General features: G+C 44.8%; 1 pseudogene; it reads right to left on the bottom strand.

The window, feature by feature from the left end:
* Positions 1–3,401: 3,401 nt before the first annotated feature.
* On the bottom strand, positions 3,402–4,427 carry LOC147966096 (uncharacterized; annotated as a pseudogene).
* Positions 4,428–23,673: the final 19,246 nt, after the last annotated feature.

Genomic DNA, 23,673 nt, shown 5'->3' with positions numbered 1-23,673 from the left:
AATAAATGGATCTTCAAGAAGAAGACTGACACCGACGGTAATATTACTGTCTACAAAGCTCGACTTGTCGCAAAAGGTTTTCGGCAAGTTCAAGGGATTGACTACGATGAGACCTTCTCACCCGTAGCGATGCTTAAGTCTGTCCGAATCATGTTAGCAATTGCCGCATTTTATGATTATGAAATTTGGCAGATGGATGTCAAAACTGCATTCCTGAATGGATTTCTGGAAGAAGAGTTGTATATGATGCAACCAGAAGGTTTTGTCGATCCAAAGGGAGCTAACAAAGTGTGCAAGCTCCAGCGATCCATTTATGGACTGGTGCAAGCCTCTCGGAGTTGGAATAAACGCTTTGATAGTGTGATCAAAGCATTTGGTTTTATACAGACTTTTGGAGAAGCCTGTATTTACAAGAAAGTGAGTGGGAGCTCTGTAGCATTTCTGATATTATATGTGGATGACATATTACTAATTGGAAATGATATAGAATTTCTGGATAGCATAAAGGGATACTTGAATAAGAGTTTTTCAATGAAAGACCTCGGTGAAGCTGCTTACATATTAGGCATTAAGATCTATAGAGATAGATCAAGACGCTTAATTGGACTTTCACAAAGCACATACCTTGACAAAGTTTTGAAGAAGTTCAAAATGGATCAAGCAAAGAAAGGGTTCTTGCCTGTGTTACAAGGTGTGAAATTGAGTAAGACTCAATGCCCGACCACTGCAGAAGATAGAGAGAAAATGAAAGATGTTCCCTATGCTTCAGCCATAGGCTCTATCATGTATGCAATGCTGTGTACCAGACCTGATGTGTGCCTTGCCAGAAGTCTAGCAGGGAGGTACCAAAGTGATCCTGGAGTGGATCACTGGACAGCGGTCAAGAACATCCTGAAATACCTGAAAAGGACTAAGCATATGTTTCTCATATATGGAGGTGACAAAGAGCTCATCATAAAAGGTTACAGTGATGCAAGCTTTGACACTGATCCGGACGATTCTAAATCGCAAACCGGATACGTGTTTACATTAAATGGTGGAGCTGTCAGTTGGTGCAGTTCTAAACAAAGCGTTGTAGCGGGATCTACATGTGAAGCGGAGTACATAGCTGCTTCGGAAGCAGCAAATGAAGGAGTCTGGATGAAGGAGTTCATATCCGATCTAGGTGTCATACCTAGTGCATCGGGTCCAATGAAAATCTTTTGTGACAATACTGGTGCAATTGCCTTGGCAAAGGAATCCAGATTTCACAAGAGAACCAAGCACATCAAGAGACGCTTCAATTCCATCCGGGATCTAGTCCAGGTGGGAGACATAGAGATTTGCAAGATACATACGGATCTGAATGTTGCAGACCCGTTGACTAAGCCTCTTCCACGAGCAAAACATGATCAGCACCAAGGCTCCATGGGTGTTAGAATCATTACTGTGTAATCTAGATTATTGACTCTAGTGCAAGTGGGAGACTGAAGGAAATATGCCCTAGAGGCAATAATAAATTTATTATTTATTTCCTTATATCATGATAAATGTTTATTATTCATGCTAGAATTGTATTAACCGGAAACATAATACATGTGTGAATACATAGACAAACAAAGTGTCACTAGTATGCCTCTACTTGACTAGCTCGTTAATCAAAGATGGTTATGTTTCCTAACCATGATCAAGGAGTTGTTATTTGATTAACGGGATCACATCATTAGGTGAATGATATGATTGACATGACCCATTCCATTAGCTTAGCACCCGATCGTTTAGTATGTTGCTATTGCTTTCTTCATGACTTATACATGTTCCTATGACTATGAGATTATGCAACTCCCGTTTGTCGGAGGAACACTTTGTGTGCTACCAAACGTCACAACGTAAATGGGTGATTATAAAGGTGCTCTACAGGTGTCTCCAAAGGTACATGTTGGGTTGGCGTATTTCGAGATTAGGATTTGTCACTCCGATTGTCGGAGAGGTATCTCTGGGCCCTCTCGGTAATACACATCACATAAGCCTTGCAAGCCTTGCAACTAATGAGTTAGTTGCGAGATGATGTATTACGGAACGAGTAAAGAGACTTGCCGGTAACGAGATTGAACTAGGTATGGGATACCGACGATCGAATCTCGGGCAAGTAACATACCGATGACAAAGGGAACAACGTATGTTGTTATGCGGTCTGACCGATAAAGATCTTCATAGAATATGTAGGAGCCAATATGAGCATCCAGGTTCCGCTATTGGTTATTGACCGGAGACGTGTCTCGGTCATGTCTACATTGTTCTCGAACCCGTAGGGTTCGCACGCTTAAGGTTTCGATGACAGTTATATTATGAGTTTATGAGTTTTGATGTACCGAAGTTAGTTCGGAGTCCCGGATGTGATCACGGACATGACGAGGAGTCTCGAAATGGTCGAGACATAAAGATTGATATATTGGACGGCTATATTCGGACACCGGATGTGTTCCGGGTGATTTCGGAGAAAACCGAAGAGCCGGAGGGTTACCGGAACCCCCCCGGGAGAAGTAATGGGCCATATGGGCCTTAGTGGAGAGAGAGAGGGGTAGCCAAAGGTGGGCCGCGCACCTCCTCCCCCTGGTCCGAATTGGACTAGGAGAGGGGGGCGGCGCCCCCCTTTCCCTCTCCCTCCCCACTTCTTTCCCCCTCCTAGTAGGAGTCCTACTCCTACTAGGAGGAGGACTCCTCCTTGGTGCGCCTATAGGGCCGGCCGGCCCCCTCCCCTTGCTCCTTTATATACGGGGGCAGGGGGCACCCCTAGAGACACAAGTTGATCCACATGATCATATTCTTAGCCGTGTGCGGTGCCCCCTTCCACCATAGTCCTCGATAATATTGTAGCGGTGCTTAGGCGAAGCCCTGCGACAGTAGTGCATCAAGATCGTCACCACGCCGTCGTGCTGACGGAACTCTTCCCCGACACTTTGCTGGATCGGAGTCCGGGGATCGTCATCGAGCTGAACATGTGCTAGAACTCGGAGGTGCCGTAGTTTCGGTGCTTGATCAGTCGGGCCGTGGAGACGTACGACTACATCAACCAAACGCTTCCGTTGTCGATCTACAAGGGTACGTAGATCACACTCTCCCCCTCTCGTTGCTATGCATCACCATGATCTTGCGTGTGCGTAGGAATTTTTTTGAAATTACTACGTTCCCCAACAGCAAACCCCTGGCCCTCCTGTCCAGCGGGGTAAACAGCAGCCTCCAGCGCCTAAGGTGTGCTAGCGCCCCCCATCTGCAGGAGGGCCGGCCCTCCTGGCCTTTCTGCACACCTGGACGGGTGTACTCGTTTGCCACCAGCCCAAGACCCTCCTGGCCTAGGCTAGTAGGGGTAGTCGAGGCCGCCATCCGATCCTCCTGATCGGAAGCAGCGCCATGAGGAACCATCAGAGGAGCCCTCGGAGCACGGTCCTCCTGACCAAGCATGGGCCCCCCTGGGTTGGTCCCCCGATCAGCATGGTTGTCGTCGTCGTGGACGCCGCAGCATCCTTGTCCACCACCGTGAGGTCCCTCACAGCTTTAGTCACCTTTACCACCATGCTCTCTGAAGACTTGGAGGTGTTGCTGCTTCTGGAGCTAGCGAACATGAGAGCTTTTTTACCTGACACTTGATCTTTCCAGTATGCTTCTACACTAAGGTTTTTTGGAAACCTAGCTACTCTTTTCTCTTTTGGAATACCACAGTAACGCTCAGACGTATGACCTACAAGCCCACAACATTCACAATACAAATGTAATTTCTCATATCTAACATCATATGTCTCTATCTCTTTACTACCCAACGGAGTGAACTCTACTGATTTCTTGAGAGGTTCATGAAGTGGAATTTTCACACGAGCCCTCAAGTACTTTTCTACGATCATGTGGTTCCGGTGGGAGACCTTGATCACCTCACCAATTTGATCCCCTAGTTTCCAGCCCATATCTTCAATTTTTAGCTCAAAAGGAAGATCACGAACCTGGTCCCAGATGGCCATCACACCCAGGTCAACATCCGTCGGGTTACCCTTGCCATTGAACTCAGCAAGGATGATTCCATCCCGCTTATAGTGCCATGGCTGGGCCTTCAAAACGAAGCAGCGATCCGATTCGGTGGTGAAGTTGAGGATGAACCTCCCATCATCGCTGTCCACCTCTTGAATTGTGATCCCTCCTTGCCGCTTCCATGCCGTAGCACGGAGTTCATCGACGATGATCTGAGGGTGCACTTGGAAGGGCGACAACAATCACCCCACCACCAGTGACCCACTGACCGCCTTCCTCGCTGCCTCCAAATGAATGATCAGAGGGGAGCCATCACCCCTAGGGCGTCTCGCCTCCGCCTTCCCCTTGGAAACAGGGGTCCGAGGCAGAGCACGATCAGCACCCTCAGAAGGGATCTTTGGTGTGCTAAGCCCCCCAGCCGTAGCCATCCCTCCTCCCGAGCCTTGTCCCAACTCCCCCTCCCTCTCCCCACCCCTCTCTCGATCAACCTCCATCATACCAGAGGGCAGGCACAAGTGGACAGGAAAACTCTCTATCTCTCTGGTACGAACTGAACAGCAAGGGCAATCCCTCCCTTCGCTGAAATAGCTCTCCCTTTCTCCCAAAAACGCAACAAACCGGACAAAAATGATGCACTTAACTAACACTAATTGATCTTGAATGAGCAGTTTCCAAAATAAAGGCCCTCTAATTTCGCCCTTTCCCTTAACTGAGCACGAATCATCACTCCCCTGATTTCCTACTCTCTCCTTGGTAATGATCAAAGATATCCTGCCCCAAATCCCCGGGTCAATTGAAAAACTTTCCAAAGAACTCATAATCCCACTTGAGTTCCTTTTCAACATATGGAACTCGTACACCCAATTGAAATCCTCCAGTACATAATTAATACCATTAATGAAAAATAAAAGTTTTTGATGAGATTGTTTCCTAAAAACACTGACTGGAATTCCTCTCATGCTAACAACAGTAACAAAATTAATACCACAACTGGGCAAATCCGCTCCCTGAATCACTATCCCCTGATCCCTCTCACTGTCTCCTAAAACACATGATGGGCGTACCCAACTTACAGGAGGAGCATACAGCTCCGCTATAGCAGGTTCAGCTAATTCCAATTTTTCAATCCCTGTCAAATCCGCGGCGGCCTTAATCTCGCCAGACCAGATCGAGCCTTCCCCATATGACTTGGAACGAATCTCACCTGCCAAAACTAAGGAGATCTCCATAGCTCTTCTCCTCGACAGTGCCACGCACCGCTCCTGATTCTTCGCCCGATTGATGATTCGCCTTGATTTCTCTCGCAAAACTTCCCAGTCGCGCACACTGAAGAGGCTTCCCTCTAGGCCCTCTCTAGGAGGGGATCCCCCTTTCTTCGGCTTGGTCGCCGGTGTCAGGTCCGCCATCTCACCCGCCCGCTTCCTCCGTCGCCGCCATATCGCCTCTGTGATCGCGGGAGCCCCCAGGGGTGTTTTTGCAAAAACTTATTTTGAGGGCCAAATGTATTGGGGCACGCGCACATGCGAGAAGATCTTAATACGGTAATTAAGAAAAAAATTGATATGTTATGTCATGTGGTATGTTTATTAATAAGTATATAGTTAGGAAACCGTAGGTCTACTTTGTTATGTCGCAATAATCTAAATGTTCTATGTTAAGATTACGTGCTAATGTACTTAATGATGTATGTAATTAGGTAAAATAATTCATCTTAGTAGCAAACAAGGAGGAGATGATGTGATTGAAGAAATTGTGTTTCCATCTTCGCCGTCCCTTTTGAGGTGATGACGACATACATGCAAGTGCTATTTTCATACTTTTGATAGCAGAAAGAAAAACCCGTGTGTAATATTGATGTTCATGTGATAATAGGTTGACTCCGTTCATATAATACTGGTGACGGATATTTATTCGAACTATTTTGATGCTTAATTGCATTCACAAGCACATCCATATTGGAGATGAGATATAAATGACGCCGTAATTTTGTAGAAAACCAGTTTTTACTAATAGTCGTTTTTCCAAAAGCTCAGTTTTTGCATGTTACGAGAACCAGTTTAGGATATTTTTGGGGTAGTTAGAGAAAAGCAAACAGAGTCTAAGCAAACAACCCCGGAAAGTCTAAGCAAATGATTATAAAAACAAACCGAATATTTGTAATGAAAACACGGTTATTATTTTAGTCATATGATATGTAAATGTTGTCATCGTACTACTACTAAATGTTTAGTTACTAATTGTTTGAAATGTAAACATGTATGTTGGTTAGGTACTATGGAAAATTTAGTAGTGTACTATGGAAACGTCTTAAGCGACGATCCTTTCGGGATGGATGTGTCCTTGTGCGAGTCGACTACAGTTGTAGTGAGAGACATGGTCAACGTGGGTTACGCAGCAGTCAGAAGGTGCATCCGAGCGGTGTTTGGCCCAGGGATGCAGGGATGCAGGGGGAAAATGACAATGAAGGCCTTCGTCGTTGATGGAGGAAATGATGGGAAAGTTGCCCGTTGGGGTTTGCGGCCTGTCACAGGTGATCAGTCATGGGGGCCGTACATGAGGTTTGCAAGCAAACCCAATAACTCAATGTATGGTCAGCCGATGGTGTATGTGGAGTTCATTTCAGTCACTGATGTTGCCGGATGCAGTAGCAGGGGTGGTGAGGTCGAGTTGGCCATCACATCAGCCCCTAGCGTCGGCCCATCGGAACTGACGGGCGGCCAGCCTGTGTATGACACATGATATTGGTCTGCGGCCGTTGACATGAGCGAACACGGGGAAGGATTACTGGAGGCGCTAGATGATGATGATCATTCTTCTACGTCTTTGGACTCAAGCGAAGAAGAAGATGTTCCTCCTCAGAGGGGGGTCGCGACGGCACTGCAACCTGGGTTTTTACAGGATATGAGCATCTCCAATGAATTTCACTCTATTTCTGGCCTAGGAGCGGGGATCCTGGAGGTTGGGTAGGTTTTCCCAGACAAGAAGTCTGCTTACGAAGCAATAGATAGCTATGCAATCGCCCTCCACCGCCAGCATAGAGTGAAGCAATCTGGTAAAAGAGATTTGAAGGTCATATGCATCCACTCCGCGAATGGTTTTCGCGGAAGAGTTCTCGCTAGACTGAAGCCTGGATATGTCAGTCATGGCATATCACAAAAATAGTGGAGCATAGCTGTGAGCAAACTGGGACTCTTTCAAATCACTGCAATGTGACAACAAGATATGTGGCACAGACGATGAAAACGATTGTGCAGGGAATTCTCAACATTAGTGTTAGGGCTTTGCAAAAAGATGCAGAAGATCAAATTGCCTTCCCTGTCAGCTAACAAGGCTAGGTGTGCGAAGAAAAATATATTCAAGAACTTGTATGGAACCTATGAGGAGGCCTATTCTTATGCCCCCAGAATGCTTCATCAGATAGCAAGTGCTAATAGGAGGACTCAAGTTTGGCGGAGAGAGCGTCCAAACCCAATGAACCCGGGTGAGCTAATCCTGGACCGCTTATCCTGGGCATTCGCCTAGACTATACAAGCCTTCAGGCACTATCGCCCTGTATTATCAGCTGATGATACCTTTCTCACTGGAAAGTACAAGGGCACACTATTGGTAGTGATTGCAGTGGATGCAAATAATCAGCTTCTTCCTATTGCATATGCACTGGTCGAGAGCGAGAACGAAGATAGATGGTTGTGGTTCCTGAGCTGCGTGAAGATGGGTGTCGTGAAAGAGCGTGAAGGTGTTTGCATCATCTCTGATCGCAACACTGGATTATTAAGCGCTCTTGACATAATTAAGGCGTCGGAAGAAGAGTGGGGCTGGCCCGATCTAGAGGGAAGGTGGTGCATGAGGCATTTGGCAGCAAACTTTTACTCCAAATTCAAAAACAAGGATTGGTTCAAGTTATTCAAGAGGATGTGAATGCAAAAAAACTGAAGCCAAAATGAATGCGATCTGGGCAGGTATCAATGGTGAGATCGACCGCGCGGCCTTGCCGCAGAGAGAAAACTGGAGGGGTCATAGGATGCCCATAAATTTGAGCCAGTGGATCAGCGAGAATTGCCCTCATTTGTACAAGTGGGCGCAGGCTCACGACACCGGGGCTCGGTATGGAATAATGACCAGCAACATGTCAAAGGTGTACAATGGTGTTCTTAAAGGGGTGCGAGCACTGCCTATCACAACCCAAATTGAAGAAACTTGGAACCGGACCCTGTCATACTTTGCATACAGGGTCACCGTCGCCAATGCACAAGTTGAATTGAACAAGCCATGGTCCGAGAAGATGCAAAGACATCTGGACGAGAAAGCAAAGAAGTCCCAAAGTCATGGCTGTAGGAAAGTGGACGCACTTAGGAATAAGTGGGAGGTCAATGTTCGAGCCAAGTACGTTAAGGGTCACCACAGAGGATCAAAAAAGCAAGCTATCACCCTCGGCCCAACGTCCTGTGAGTGCACTTGTAACAAGCCCAAGCTTGAGGGCTACCCTTGCAGTCATGTGCTCTGGGCGGCTGCTGATCAAAAAAATAGTGTCGAGCCATACATATCGCCCTACTTCAACATGTACAATCTGTACAACACTTGGAATGGTGAGTTCTGGGCCTGGGGCATTGATATGAACTACAAAATCCTGTGGCCAGATGGGCCAAAATGGGTTCCTGAAAGTGCTAGCTATCGACTAGATGGGGGTGAATAGGCAATTTTTATGAAAGTCTTCAAAACATGGAAGTTTCGAAGACAAACGATAGAAATGAACCTATTAACATGCAGCGGAAGGTAGACTACACTAGGCAAGCCATAGTCAAGTATTCAATGAAGTGAAAGCACGAAGACTATTAGCAGCTAGGCAGTATGGATCAGGATGGAAGATAGTATGAAGACAATCAGAACAAGTAGTCACACAGTGAAGTCAAACAGATAATGCAAGCAGGCAATGACTTCACGAAGACAAACTGTAAGTAAAGAGAAGGAAGAGATAGAACTAGTTGCTTGGTGAAGACAAAGGATTTGTTGGACCAGTTCGAGTTGCTGTGACAACTGTACGTCTGGTTAGGGAGGCTGAGATTCAACTCAGAAGACCACGTCTTCACCTTATTCCCCTTGAGCTAAGGACACTTAGTCCCTGCCCAATCACTTTGGTAAGTCTTCAAGGTATACTTCCAAACCTTCACAGACTTCGTTCACCAGCAATCCACAATGACCCTTGGATGCTCAGAACGCGACACTTAACCGGCTGGAGGATTCACAGTCCTCAAGTGTAACAAGTCTTCATATCACACGGACAAAAAGACTTCAGTGATGCCAAACACTCTTTGGGCTCTGGGTGTTTTGGGCTTTGTCCTCGCAAGGATATCTCTCTCAAATGCTTCGGAGGTGGGTTGCTCTCAAACAACAAAAGCCGTGCACTAACTCTGAGCAGCCACCAATTTATGGTGTAGGGGGTGAGCTATTTATAGCCACTAGGCAACCCGACCTAATTTGTCCGAAATGACCCTGGGTCACTAAGGAACTGACACGTGTTCCAATGGTCAGATTTCAAACACACGTGGCAGCTTGACTTGGGCTACAAGTAAAGCTGACTCATCCAGCTCTGGATAAGATTTGCTCTCATTGTCTTCGCTTGAAGACATAGGATTTGGTTGAGCATCACTTTAGTCACTCTGACTTTGTTCACTTGGACCCCACTTAACAGTACGGTGGTTCCTAAGACTCAACAAAGAAGGAAATGAAACTACGAAACAACTATGTCTTCGCGCTCCAAAGACTTCATGCGATGTCTTCTCATGTCATAGTCTTCAATGTGAATATCTTCACATACCACCATTATCTTCAATGTCTTCACACATTTTTAGGGGTCATCTCCGGTAGGTAAACCAAATCAATGAGGGACTACTACCTGTGTTATCCTGCAATTCTCACAAACACATTAGTCCCTCAACCAGGTTTGTCGTCAATACTCCAAAACCAACTAGGGGTGGCACTAGATGCACTTACAATCTCCCCCTTTTGGTGATTGATGACAAACTGGTTGAAGTTTTCAATGGGGATATTGTAAAGGATTAAGATATTATCATCATATGTAGCAAAATGCTCCCCCTGAAGATGTGCATATATGTATTTTGCTTTTGGAATGCAAATGCACATGGCAGGTTGTACTTGTGGAGGCAATTCATCATGCATGATAAGAAATAACGAAGATAATGACATGCATAATGAAAAATGGACGTTTTCAATATGACTTCGTGCGGGATTTATCGTTGCACATGCGGAATTTATTATCGCATCACATAGATGACAGAAAAAGTAGCTGACGACCATCAAGTTTAAGTGTTACAACTCAAAGAACCCAAATGTATCAAAAGCGAGAGTTGTAAACACTTGGCAAAAAGTATAGCAACCACCCATAGGGACCCGCTTGAAGACTATCAACTCATATGCTTCTGCTCCTTTTGTCAGAAAGGACCAAAAAGGTTTGAAGACATAGAGCTTCTAGTCGTTCCCATGAGGAGTAGGTGGTGAAGTAGTAGGGTCGTCGTTGAGGTTTGGTGGTGCAGAAGAACTTGGTGCAGTGTCGATACGCGCCGAAGTTGGAGGTGGTGAAGTAGCATCATCTTGGTTATCAATGACTCTGGCATTAACAGTTGCAGCTGAGGAGGAATAGTTAGAGTCTTCAAGTGAGGGAGTCCGACGCAAGACAACATTCCTTGGAGGAGCTGAGTCAAACTTGAATCTTTCGGTGAAGTCATCATCTTGAAGATCAGATCAGCACTGAGCAATGTCAAACTCTTCCACGACCTCCGACAGGTTTCATGATTGACAAAGGCATTCTTGATGGCAAGGTTGCGAATGTGATTTACATCCACCAAGAGGTTTTGCATTTGACACTTGAGCCAGTCGTGATGCTTATCCTGTTTTTGATGCAAGGCGACGAGACGAGAAAAAGCAAATTTGATTAATGCTACTTCTATTAGTTTGGAACAATTGGAAAAGTCTAAAAACGAAACCCTTTATTTTGAAAAACAAAGGGCAATGAATCAGGTCCGACAGCGGGTTTTCCAACAGGCCGTACAAGGAGCTCTAGGAACTCTGAATAGTTAGCTCTCGGTCATTGAGAACACGAGATCGCTTCCGAGACCTTTGAGCAATAGTGCTTTTAGTGGCTTCAGTATGGGCATGGTGAGGTGCACGTGTATTGCCAGCCAAAGGATAAACCCCGAGTGATGGCTTGAACTCCTTCAATGGGCTGGGTGAAGCTTTGGTGATCAGCATTGTGAAGATAAATTGGCTCCTTGGCAGGCTCTGGGTATATGGCTTCAACTGACATATCAACCTCTGGCAAAAATATCAGATGGTTGCATGTAGAAGGCTGATAGGTGACAGCTGAATGAAGCTTGATAAGGCGCATTACCCATGGAGCGTAGAATTTCAGACCAAAGAGGTCAGAGCCAGATGCAGCCAATTGCCTGATAAAGAAGTCTTGAGCATTGAAGCTGATGCCATTGAAGATATAAAAGACCAATGTCTTCATAGCTCCTTCAAGCTTCGCTGCAGAAGAATGTCCCTTGATGGGCCATAGAGTTCGCCTTATGATATGATAGATCGTACGGGGCAGATACTCTAGGTCTTCAACAAAGAATTCTCTTGGGTATTCAGTGTCGCATGGTAGAGGCTTCATCATGCTCAGCATTTGGCTCATGTTGGGCTATGGCTTGTGAAAAATGCTCTCCAAGGCATTGCGATGAAGTTGACAACCAGGTTCGAAGAGTTCACGTGGAGTGGGCAGGCCTGTGAGCTCAATGATATCCAGAGCTTTGGCTTCGTGGTGTGTATTGCCTGTCATCCACTCAAGGATCCAAGTCTTCGGATCCCTGTTGTAGCCGCGAATGTGGAGGGTAGCATAGAATTGTAGCAAAAGCTCTTCATTCCAATGCTCTTTATCAGTCACAAAGTTCAGGAGACCAGCATCACGGAAATAGTCAAGAGCTTCTTCTAAGCAGGGCAGTCCAGCAATAGCTTCACTGTCTAGACGCATATGGGGAAAGATGCACCCTTGATCATAGAGAACACAGGAATAGTAACTGCGCTGCTGATAGCTCCAGAACCGATCAGATGAAATTCTTGGCTTGGAGTAGGGGTTCTTGGCACTATCAAAGAAAGTGTTGTGTGCAATGAAGCCATTTGCATTGAAAGATCCTGGTGAAGTTGCAGTACCTGAAAACCTTGGCAGCCTTGGCTTCGGCTTTTGGACCTGAGGCATGTGCTCTACATGATAGTCAAATTGCGGACTGGCAGCAGGTGGAGGAACCAGAATGGGCCATCTAACAGTAACCAACTGACCACGATCAAATGCTTGCTCGATGGTGTGTGGCCTTGGAGGCGGTACAGGAGCAGTGGCAGTGGCTTTAACTTCAGGCTGCAGATTTGCATCAGGTGCAGCATTGGCTTCAGGTGCATTCACTTCTGGCACCACATTAGCTTCAGGCGCCACATTAGCTTCGGCCATGACAATGTTATTGGCTTCAGTTGAGTTGTTTGTGTCCGCCTCAGTATTGTCAGCCTCCACTTGAGTAGTTGGAGGGTCGGACACGTTCTCCTCGAGAAAAACTTCAGGGTTGGACGGGGGTGTAGCAACACGTTCTTCTTCTTCTCTTGGTTCTTCTTGTTCATCAGCTGATACAGTCGGAATGTGTTCAGCAGCATTGGCTTCAGACTCTGAGATGTTCGCAGTTGGAGATGCTTCAGGAAACACTTGTCGTGAGACTGAGTGGTGGTGCTCTTCTCCTTCTGGAACACTCAAAAGAGTGACTTGTGGCCTCGGTCCTTTGCGAAGCCTGCGAAATGCTGGCGACGCTTGTGGAGATGGAGTTTTCTGGGCCACAAAGTCTTCATCATCAAGCACCGGAGTGGTGACTTGAGTTGGGGGAGTACGTGGTGTCGGTGTCAAAACCGACGGATCTCGGGTAGGGGGTCCCGAACTGTGCGTCTAGGCGGATGGTAATAGGAGACGGGGACACGATGTTTTTACCTAGGTTTGGGCCCTCTCGATGGAGGTAAAACCCTACTCCTGCTTGATTGATCTTGATGATATGAGTATTACAAGAGTTGATCTACCACGAGATCGAAGAGGCTAAACCCTAGAAGCTAGCCTATGGTATGATTGTTGTTGTTGTTCCTACGGACTAAACCCTCCGGTTTATATAGACACCGGAGGGGGCTAGGGTTACACAGAGTCAGTTACAAGGAAGGAGATCTACATATCCGTAATGCCAAGCTTGCCTTCCATGCCAAGGAGAGTCCCATCCGGACACGGGACGAAGTCTTCAATCTTGTATCTTCATAGTCCAATAGTCCGGCCAAAGGATATAGTCCGGCTGTCCGGATACCACCTAATCCAGGACTCCCTTAGTAGCCCCTAAACCAGGCTTCAATGACGATGAGTCCGGTGCGCAGATTGTCTTCGGCATTGCAAGGCGGGTTCCTCCTCCGAATACTTCATAGAAGATTTTGAACACGAGGATCGTGTCCGACTCTGCAAAACAAGTTCCACATACAACCATAGAGAGAATAATATTTTCACAAATCTAATCCACCGATGCATTCCGTAGTGTGACATCACACCACAGCCAGGTCACCATTCGAATCGTTTTTCACAACCAACCTCAGCGTGTTTCGCGAGGCGGTTTCCTTGGCACGTCTTGTCGAAGCAGATATCGTGTCCCCTTATTACGGGATTCCCATAAATACGGATGTGGGTAACCCAACCGCGCCATCAATTACGGTGCTTGGGGGATAAGCGAGTTTTACCAGGCTGGTGGGGGCGCATAGTTTCGTCCGCCCTTATAAAGGGATAAGGGTTCACCTTTTTCTGCCCACGCCTTCTTCCTCCTTGCTCATCCATTCTCGCACACTTGAGCTCCAGCGCCCAAGTCCACATCCTTCTCCTCAACCCTCTCCAAACATGTCCGGAGCGGGAGGCAAGTGGATGATCTCCTCCGTTACGGAGGGAGACATCAAAAAGCTGCACGGGGCCGGATACTTAGCCGCGGATATTGCGCACCGGCTGCCAGCCGCGGGGCAGATCGTCCCTACCCCGGAACCTTACGAAAGGGTGGTTTTCCTCACCCACTTCGTCCACTGACTGGGGTTTCCCCTCCATCCATTCGTCCGCGGCCTTATGTTCTATTATGGGCTGGACTTCCATGATCTAGCTCCGAATTTCATCCTCAACATCTCGGCGTTCATCGTCGTGTGCGAGGCTTTCCTCCGCGTGCGGCCCCACTTCGGCCTGTGGCTGAAGACCTTCAATGTCAAACCGAAGGTAGTGGGCGGCCAACAAGCGGAATGCGGCGGAACCATGCTGGGCAAAATGCCCAACATTACATGGCTCGAAGGCTCCTTCGTGGAGACCATAAAGGGGTGTCAATCGGGGTGGTTCTACATCACCAAGCCACGCGACACCAACTGGGTGGCGACCCCCGAGTTTCGATCCGAAATCCCCATGCGACTCACTTCCTGGAAAGAGAAGGGCCTGTCCTGGGATTCATCGGTGGAGCTGGACGGACTCCAGAAGTGTATCCGGAACATGATAAGCAAGAAACTCAAGCTTGTCAACATAGTCCAGGTCATGCTCTTCCGTCAGATCCTCCCGTGTCAACGACGGGCTTTCAACTTATGGGAGTTCGACCCGGCCCAACACCAGACTCTATGCGAGCTTTTCGACACGACACATAAGGATGCCTGGAAGGTGCTGTTCAAGGGCGCTGAGGTCCCCCTCCCCTTACCGAAGACCACGGGCTAAGCGCAACGCGCCCTGTGAATCTGGTAAGTTCTGCACACCTCGTAAGGTATTTATTTTCCATAGTTTAACCATGTGCGGGGTCTGAGCTCCCATGCCTTTGACAGGACTGGGTGGAGACATCGGAGCAGATTGACTGTCCGGCCCCTCTGCCCGTAGACCCTGCAGACGCTCTCCTGACGGAGATGCGGACTCCGGCTCCTTATGAGGTGCCGGAGAAGAAGATCAAGAAGAAGGCCACAGGATTCTTCTTGACGGGGGAGACTTGAGGGTGATCAGCCCAAGAATCATCCTGAGCGATTGGCATCAAAGGACGACCAATGCTGATGAGCTCGATGTTCGTGAGAACAGGCGATGATACCATGTTGTGCTCGATCTGAGGAAGGACTTCATCATCTTCTACATTGTCTTGGGGACCAATGTCTTCACCTGCGGTGGGGTCGACAGCTGGATCTTCTTCAGCTTCAGGAGCCTCTGTGGTAGCAGGCTCGTGAACAATTAACTGACGCTCTTGGTGTTCGGATGCAGGACGAGCAACAGAGATTGGCTCGACGATAAGGGGCTCCGTGGTAGCAGCCCGATCTTTCTTCTTTGTTTTCCTCTTCTTGGCCCGAGGAGCGTCATCAGTGGCATTCTTGCTCTTGCGTTTTCTGGCTTCAGCCTCAGCTGCCCTTGTCTTCTTCAGTTCTGAAGCAGCTATGGGGACCTTAGGCTTCGAGCCTGTCATGCTGGCAGGGAAGACAATGCTTGGCGCTTCCTATATTGATGCTTCAGCTTGGGCCACAACAGGCTTCTTCTTCTTCTTGGCAGCCATTCCGGGGTCGATGCCAGGGCGCCCCAGTGCCTTACGCTTCTCAGCCTCATTGTGTGCTTGCACACTTTTCTCAGCAAAATATTTCATTCTCTCTCTTGTACCTTTAGCTTCATGGCGTTTCTGGTGAAACCGCTCCTTGAGCTCATGCAACATCTGCTTGAAGCTTTGAACATTTGCCACGCTGAGATTTGCCATGTTTCTCTTGAACTTAGTTTTCTCATGATCAATCTTGTTCTTCAGTTCAACTATCTTCTGAGCCAAGGCCAACTCAGTAGCAATGGCACTATGGAAAGAGACACCGATGACAATTGGAAGCTCAAGGTCATCGAGGTTGATGCTGGGGTTCTCAAACCATTCATCAATGAAATTATTCAAGATATCCACGTCAAAAAGGGGTAGATCATTGAAGATCTCCGCCTCTTCCTTGCTCTTTATGAGCATCTCAAGAGCATCATCACCAAGATCGTCGTCGCTGGACAGATCAATGGTGGCTTCTTCATTTCGCAAGATATCAGCTGGGGTCAGTTCTTGTCCGGAGCGCTGGATGGGCTTCATCTGCTTTGAAGACTTTTCATCTTCTTGGAGATGCGAGAAAGATCTTCAGACTGCACACTTGATTCAGGTGGTGCAGTGGCCAGTGGCTTCGGATGCGAAGCTTTGGGTGCAGCCGAGGGCTTTGAAGCCTTTGGTTTCTTCTGCTTCTGTGGCTTGGGAGGAGTAGACGCTTCATCAGAATCAGCGTCATCTGTAGAGTGCTCCACGGCTGCCCCCTGAACAGCAATGTGTGTGATGAGACCTTTGAGCTTGTAGAAGGGCCCGATAATATTGGGTTCAACATCACGGGTGCCATCATCCCGAGGAGCAAATGGACCTGGGTTGAAGTCTAATCCAAGCGATTTCTTGTTCTCTTGATCTTCACCCTTCCTTTTTACATTTTATCCTTTGGCAAGCACAATATGTTGGAAAGATCCTGGTATATATGGCTAATTGGATGTGAGTTTTCATGAACTATTACTGTTGACATTACCCTTGAGGTAAAACATTGGGAGGCAAAACTATAAGCCCCTATCTTTCTCTGTGTCCGATTGAAACTCCATACCCATAAGTATTGCGTGAGTGTCAGTAATTGTGAAAGATTGTATGATAGTTGAGTATGTGGACTTGCTGATAAGCTCTTATACATTGACTCTTTCCTATGTTATGATAAATTGCAATTGCTTCAATGACTGAGGTTGTAGTTTGTTAGTTTTCAATGAAGTTTACGATTCATACTTGATATTGTGATTGAATTATTAGTCTAGCATAAGAGATTATATGACAAGAATTATATAAGTTGCTGTTCTAAGAATGATCATGATGACCTCATGTCCGTATTTTATTTTTATCGACACCTCTATCTCTAAACATGTGGACATATTTTTCGATTTCGGCTTTTCGCTTGAGGACAAGCGAGGTCAAGCTTGGGGGAGTTGATACGTCCATTTTGCATCATGCTTTTATATCGATATTTATTGCATTATGGGCTGTTATTACACATTATGCCACAATACTTATGCCTATTCTCTCTTATTTTACAAGGTTTACATAAAGAGGGAGAATGCCGACAGCTGGGATTCTGTGCTGGAAAAGGAGCAAATATTAGAGACCTATTCTGCACAGCTCCAAAAGTCCTGAAACTTCACGGAAGATGTTTTCCAAATATATAAAAAATACTCAGCGGAAGAAACTCACCGGGGGGCCACACCCTGCCCACGAGGGTGGGGGCACGCCCTACCCCCCAGGGCGCGTCCCCTACCCTCGTGGGCCCCCTGGTGGCCCTCCGGTGACCATCTTCTGCTATATGGAGTCTTTCGATGGGAAAAAAATCATAAGCCATCTTGTTGGACGAAACTCTGCCGCCACGAGGCGGAACCTTGGCGGAACCAATCTAGGGCTCTGGCGGAGCTGTTCTGCCGGGGAAACTTCCCTCCCGGAGGGGGAAATCATCGCCATCATCATCACCAATGCTCCTCTCATCGGGAGATGGCATCTCCATCAACATCTTCATCAGCACCATCTCATCTCAAAACCCATCTCTTGTATCCAATTCTTGTCTCCAAGTCCGGGGTTGGTGCTAGTAGGTTGCTAGTAGTGTTAATTACTCCTTGTAGTTGATGCTAGTTGGTTTAATTGGTGGAAGATCATATGTTCAGATCCTATATGCATATTAATACCCCTCTGATTATGAACATGTTTATGCTTTGTGAGTAGTTACTTTTGTTCCTGAGGACATGGGAGAAGTCTTGCTATTAGTAGTCATGTGAATTTGGTATTTGTTCGATATTTTGATGAGATGTATGTTGTCTCTCCTCTAGTGGTGTTATGTGAACGTCGACTACATGACACTTCACCATTTTTGGGCCTAGAGGAAGGCATTGGGGAGTAATAAGTAGATGATGGGTTGCTAGAGTGACAGAAGCTTAAACCCTAGTTTATGCGTTGCTTCGTAAGGGGCTGATTTGGATCCATATGTTTCATGCTATGGTTAGGTTTACATTAATACTTTTGTTGTAGTTGCGGATGCTTGCAATAGAGGTTAATCATAAGTGGGATGCTTGTCCAAGTAAGGGCAGCACCCAAGCACCGGTCCACCCACGTACCAAATTATCAATGTACCGAACGCGAATCATATGAACGTGATGAAAACTAGCTTAGTGATTTTCTTGATGAACAAATTGCTATAGCTAGAGAAATTGAAAATATTGAATCTGATGATACTGATGAAAGTGATGATGAAGAATCACTTGTTATTCCTAAGGGTTATGTTTTTGATAAAGAAGCTTCTTTCGCTATTTTAGCTTGCAAAAATAGAAATGAACTCAAAAGGTTATTAGCTAAATGGAGTAAGCAATCTCTAAATGCTAGAATGAAACCTAACCCTGCCTTTGCTACTTCACCTATCTGTGTTACTGATAAGGATTATGAATTCTCTGTTGATCCTGATATAATTACTTTGGTTCAATCTGATCCTTTTCATGGTTATTAATCTGAAACTGTTGTGGCACATCTTACTAAGTTGAATGATATAGCCACCCTGTTCACTAAAGATGAGAGAACTCGTTACTTTGACATCCTCAAAATATTTCCGTTCTCATTAAAGGGTGATGCTAAGATATGGTTTAATTCTCTTGATCTTGGTTGTGTGCGTAGTCCCCAGGATATGATTTATTACTTCTCTGCTAAATATTTCCCTGCTCATAAGAAACAAGCTGCCTTAAGGATATATAATTTTGTGCAAATTGAAGAAGAGAGTCTCCCACAAGCTTGGGGGAGGCTTCTCCAATTACTTAATTCTTTGCCTGATCATCCTCTTAAGAAAAATGAAATACTTGATATCTTTTATAATGGACTAACCGATGCCTCCAGAGATTACCTGGATAGTTGTGCTGGTTCCGTTTTCAGGGAAAGAACATCGGATGAAGCTAAAATTTTATTGAACAATGTGTTGACAAATGAAAATACTTGGACACCTCCGGAGCCAATTCCTGAGCCTATTCCTAAACCAACTCCGAAGAAGAGGGGTATTCTATTTCTCAGTCCTGAAGATATGCAAGAGGCAAAGAAATCTATGAAAGAAAAATGTATTAAAGCTGAAGATGTTAAGAATTTACCTCCTATTGAAGAAATACATGGTCTTAATTTACTGCCTGTTGAAGAAACATATAATCCAAATCCTTCTCCTATTGAAGAAACTCATGGTCTCGATAACCCGACACAGGTAGTAAAGGTAAATTCTCTCTATATATATGATAAAGCTGAAATCCCATTAACTAAGTTTGCTAGCCCATACTTAGATGAGTTTGATAAATTTATGTCTAAGCAAGAAGATTTTAATGCTTATTTTGGTAGACAATTGAAATACAATTCAAATATGCTTGAACACTTGGGTGATTATATGGCTAATGTTAAAAGTGAACTTAAACTTATTAGTAAACATGCTTCTATGGTTACCACTCAAGTAGAACAAGTACTTAAAGATCAAAATGACTTGCTCAATGAATTGAATAATAATAATAATGATAATGATGTTAGAGTGGCTACTAGAACTGGTAGAATGACTCAGGAACCTTTGTATCCTGATGGCCACACTAAGAGAATTGAGCAAGATTCCTAGAGAAATAAAATAGATGCACCTAGTCCTTCTAAAAAGAAGAAAAAGAAAAATGATAGGACTTTGCATGCTTCTAGTGATCCTATTGTTGAAACACCTGAGAATCCAAATGATATTTCTATTTCTGATGCTGAAACACAATCTGGTAACGAACCTGAAACTAGTGGTAATGTTAATGATAATGTTCATAATGATGCTCAACCTAGTAATGATAATGATGTAGAAATTGAACCTGTTGTTGATCTTGATAACCCACAATCAAAGAATCAACGTTATGATAAGAAAGACTTTGTTGCTAGGAAACATGGTAAATAAAGAGAGCCTTGGGTTTAGAAACCCATGCCTTTTCCTCCCAAACCATCCAATAAAAAGGATGATGAGGATTTTGAGCGCTTTGCTGAAATGATTAGACCTATCTTTTTGCGTATGCGATTAACTGATATGCTCAAAACCAATCCTTATGGTAAGTACATGAAAGATATCATTACAAATAAAATAAAGATACCGGAAGCTAAAATTTACGCCATGCTTGCTAATTATACTTTTAAGGGTGGAATACCAAAGAAACTTGGAGATCCCGGTGTACCAACTATACCATGCTCCATTAAAAGAAATTATGTTAAAACTGCTTTATGTGATCTTGGAGCCGGTGTTAGTGTTATGCCTCTCTGTTTATGTCGTAGAATTGATTTGAATAAGTTGACACTTACTGAAATATCTTTGCAAATGGCTGATAAATCAACTGCTATACCTGTCGGTATTTGTGAGGATGTGCCTGTTGTAGTTGCAAACGTTACTATTTTAACGGACTTTGTTATTCTTGATATTCCTGAGGACGATAGTATGTCTATTATTCTTGGAAGACCCTTTTTGAATACTATAGGGGCTGTTATTGATTGCACTAAAGGCAATGTCACTTTTCATGTTAATGGTAATGAGCATATGGTACACTTTCCGAGGAAACAACCTCAATTTCATAGTATCAACTCTATTGGAAAAATGCCATCGATTATATTTGGAGGTTTTGAATTTCCTCTTCCTACTGTCAAGAAGAAATATGATATTCTTATTATTGGGGATGTGCATATCCCCGTTGAGGTAACATAGTGTTATTCGAAATTTCTCCGGTTCCATGTTATTTGGAATGAGTTCGTTAACAAGACTTGATCAACCTTGTTAGTGGATTCCTTTTGATGACCATGAGATGGATGAAACTAGAAGGCACAACCCTCTATACCCCACTTTTACTTTCTGTTATTTATATTAAATAAAATAAAATAAATATTTTTCTGTCTGTTATCTGATTATCCGTGCAATATAAAAATACCTCGAAAATAAAAGTTATCCAAATGCCCTGAAATTTAAATATGATTTTTTCTAGAATATTTGAGAATATTTGGCACTGAGAACATAGCAGGGGGGCCAACCACCTTCCCACGAGGGTGGAGGGAGCGCCCTACCCGTTGGCGCGCCCCCTGCCTCGTGGGCCCATGGTGGTCCTCCTCCACTTATTCCTGCACCCATACACTTCTTCTTCCTCCCACAAACACGAATATCCAGCTCAAGCACGAGTTCCAGCTCATCTTGCTGCCATTTTTGATCTCCTTGCTCAAAGCACCTCTCACAAAACTGCTTGGGGAGATTGTTCCTTGGTATGTGACTCCTCCATTGGCCCAATTAGTTTTTGTTCTAGTGCTTTATTCATTGCAAATTTTGGCTGCTTAGGTGACCTTGTTCTTGAGCTTGCATGTCAAATTTATATGGTCAAAAATAGTTTTGATGCATGATATAGGCCCTAGGCACTTGTAGGAGTAGTTGCTATCAATATTATTGAGTTTGGTTTACTTTTATTTTGAAGTTACTAAAAATTTCAGAAATTTTTCAGAGGAAGAAATGTGCTTAGGAAAATGTTCCAAGGTGGTTCTTCAAGGAAGCAAGGAACCAGGCTTGCAATGCGTGATGCTGATGACGAGCCACCAAGAGACGCTCCAGTGCGTCCTTGTGAATGGCCTTCTGAGAACTTTATGGATCGAGCGGGAATTAAGGAAGAATTCAACGCATATTTGCGTAACGCTGATCTTGTGAGCTTCGAGGAACAGAAGTGCAGCCAGTATCACAACCTCACAACTACCTTTGTGAGGAGGTTTGAATTTTCATCTTCACGTAATTCTCCAACTGTCATGTTTGATCTTTATGATAATTCTTACACTATGGATTTAGAGGATTTTACCACTGCATGCAAACTTCCACAATGGGGTAGTATAAGGGACTCTCGCAAATCTGAATTTAGAGATTTTCTTGCTAGCATAACTGTGGGAGAATCTAGAGATATTACACAAGCTACCATAGGGAGCATTCACTTTCCTGCTATACATTACTTTGTTCTCTTCATAGGTAGATGCATCAATGGTAAAGATGAGGCATGTCACATGTGTGTCCCCGATCTCAGTATTCTTAGGAGTGCTGTGTTAGGAGACCAATCTTATAATTTGGGAGCCATCGTTGCACGTAGTTTGCACCTTAATAGATTTAATGGAGATTTCTTTGGAGAATTTATGCAACCCGCATAGCTAATTTTCTTGGTATAGCCATACGCGAAGATGATATTGAATTACCACCTGCTTACCTAGACTTTAATGCTATGGTCCACCACCAGTTTGTTGAGAGGAATGAATCACCTCTCCAGTATCGACTAATCTTTGACAGACGTCGTGCTGTCCATATTACTCTCCCTGCTCATGCCTTCTTTGATCATCAGGCAAAAGGAAGATATACTATTACCAGAGAGGAGGCAGATGAGTACGAGAGGAGAGCGGAGGCCGCTCGTCACCACGCTGCAGCTCAGCAGGCGATAGCCGCTACATCGCAGTACGACCCCAGCTATTATTATGGATATCTGCCAGGCCACCGTGGCCATAGACTAACTTAAGCCAAAAGCCTAAGCTTGGGGGAGTACGTATTTCCCACCGACATTACATTTATGTTCACACACTCATTGCTAGATGTCAGTGCTCATACTTTTTCATTGTATCATCCACGCTAGTTTAATTTCCTTTTTATGCTTTCTTCTTGTGTGTTTAATAAACCTTAAGAAAAACCAAAAAAATTAGTTGCAGCTTTTAATCAGTTTAATTTCCATGCTTGTAGTAGTAATTAAAAAGAAAACCCAAAAATATTTCCTGTTCTTCTTTTACTTGTTGGGAGCTTTCCAGTGTAAATAGTTTTATTTCTTTTCTTTTCTTTGGGGGTCGATAGGAGAAGACCATGATTAAATTGTTGAAGTGGCTCTTATATGCATTATTGTTTATCTGACAAAAGAGCCCATATTGCCTTGTCTTCTCCTGTTTATTGAATGCTTGCAGATTCCAGCTTAGTCCAATGCACGTGCACTATTATTATTATTCACACTATTCGGTCGTGCAAGTGAAAGGAAATTATGATGATATATGATGGACTGACTGAGATGAGAAAAGCTGGTATGAACTCGACCTCTTTTGTTTTTGTAAATATGATTAGTTCATCGTTCCTTATTCAGCATATTATGAATAAAAATGTTTGCAATGACATCTAGAGATCATAGTTTCTTGTGCCATGCTTGATTAGCTATGAGTTATAATGGTTTACCTTGCGTGCCAACATGCTATTGAGATAGTTATGATCTGGTATGATAGGGTGGTATCCTCCTCTGAATGATTTAAGTGACTTGACTTGGCGCATGTTCACGCATGTAGTTGAAACAAAATCAACATAGCCTTCACGATATTTATGTTCATGGTGGATTATATCCTACTCATGCTTGCATTCGGTGTTGATTAATTTTAATGCATGTTCATGACTGTTGTCGCTCTCTAGCTGGTCGCTTCCCAGTCTTTTGCTAGCCTCCACCTGTACTAAGCAGGAATACTGCTTGTGCATCCA

The sequence above is a fragment of the Triticum urartu genome, chromosome 6A (genome assembly GCF_056163025.1).
Source record: "Triticum urartu cultivar PI428250 chromosome 6A, HENAU_Tu73, whole genome shotgun sequence".
Taxonomy (NCBI): domain Eukaryota; kingdom Viridiplantae; phylum Streptophyta; class Magnoliopsida; order Poales; family Poaceae; genus Triticum; species Triticum urartu.
This window is presented reverse-complemented; position numbering and strand designations above follow the sequence as displayed.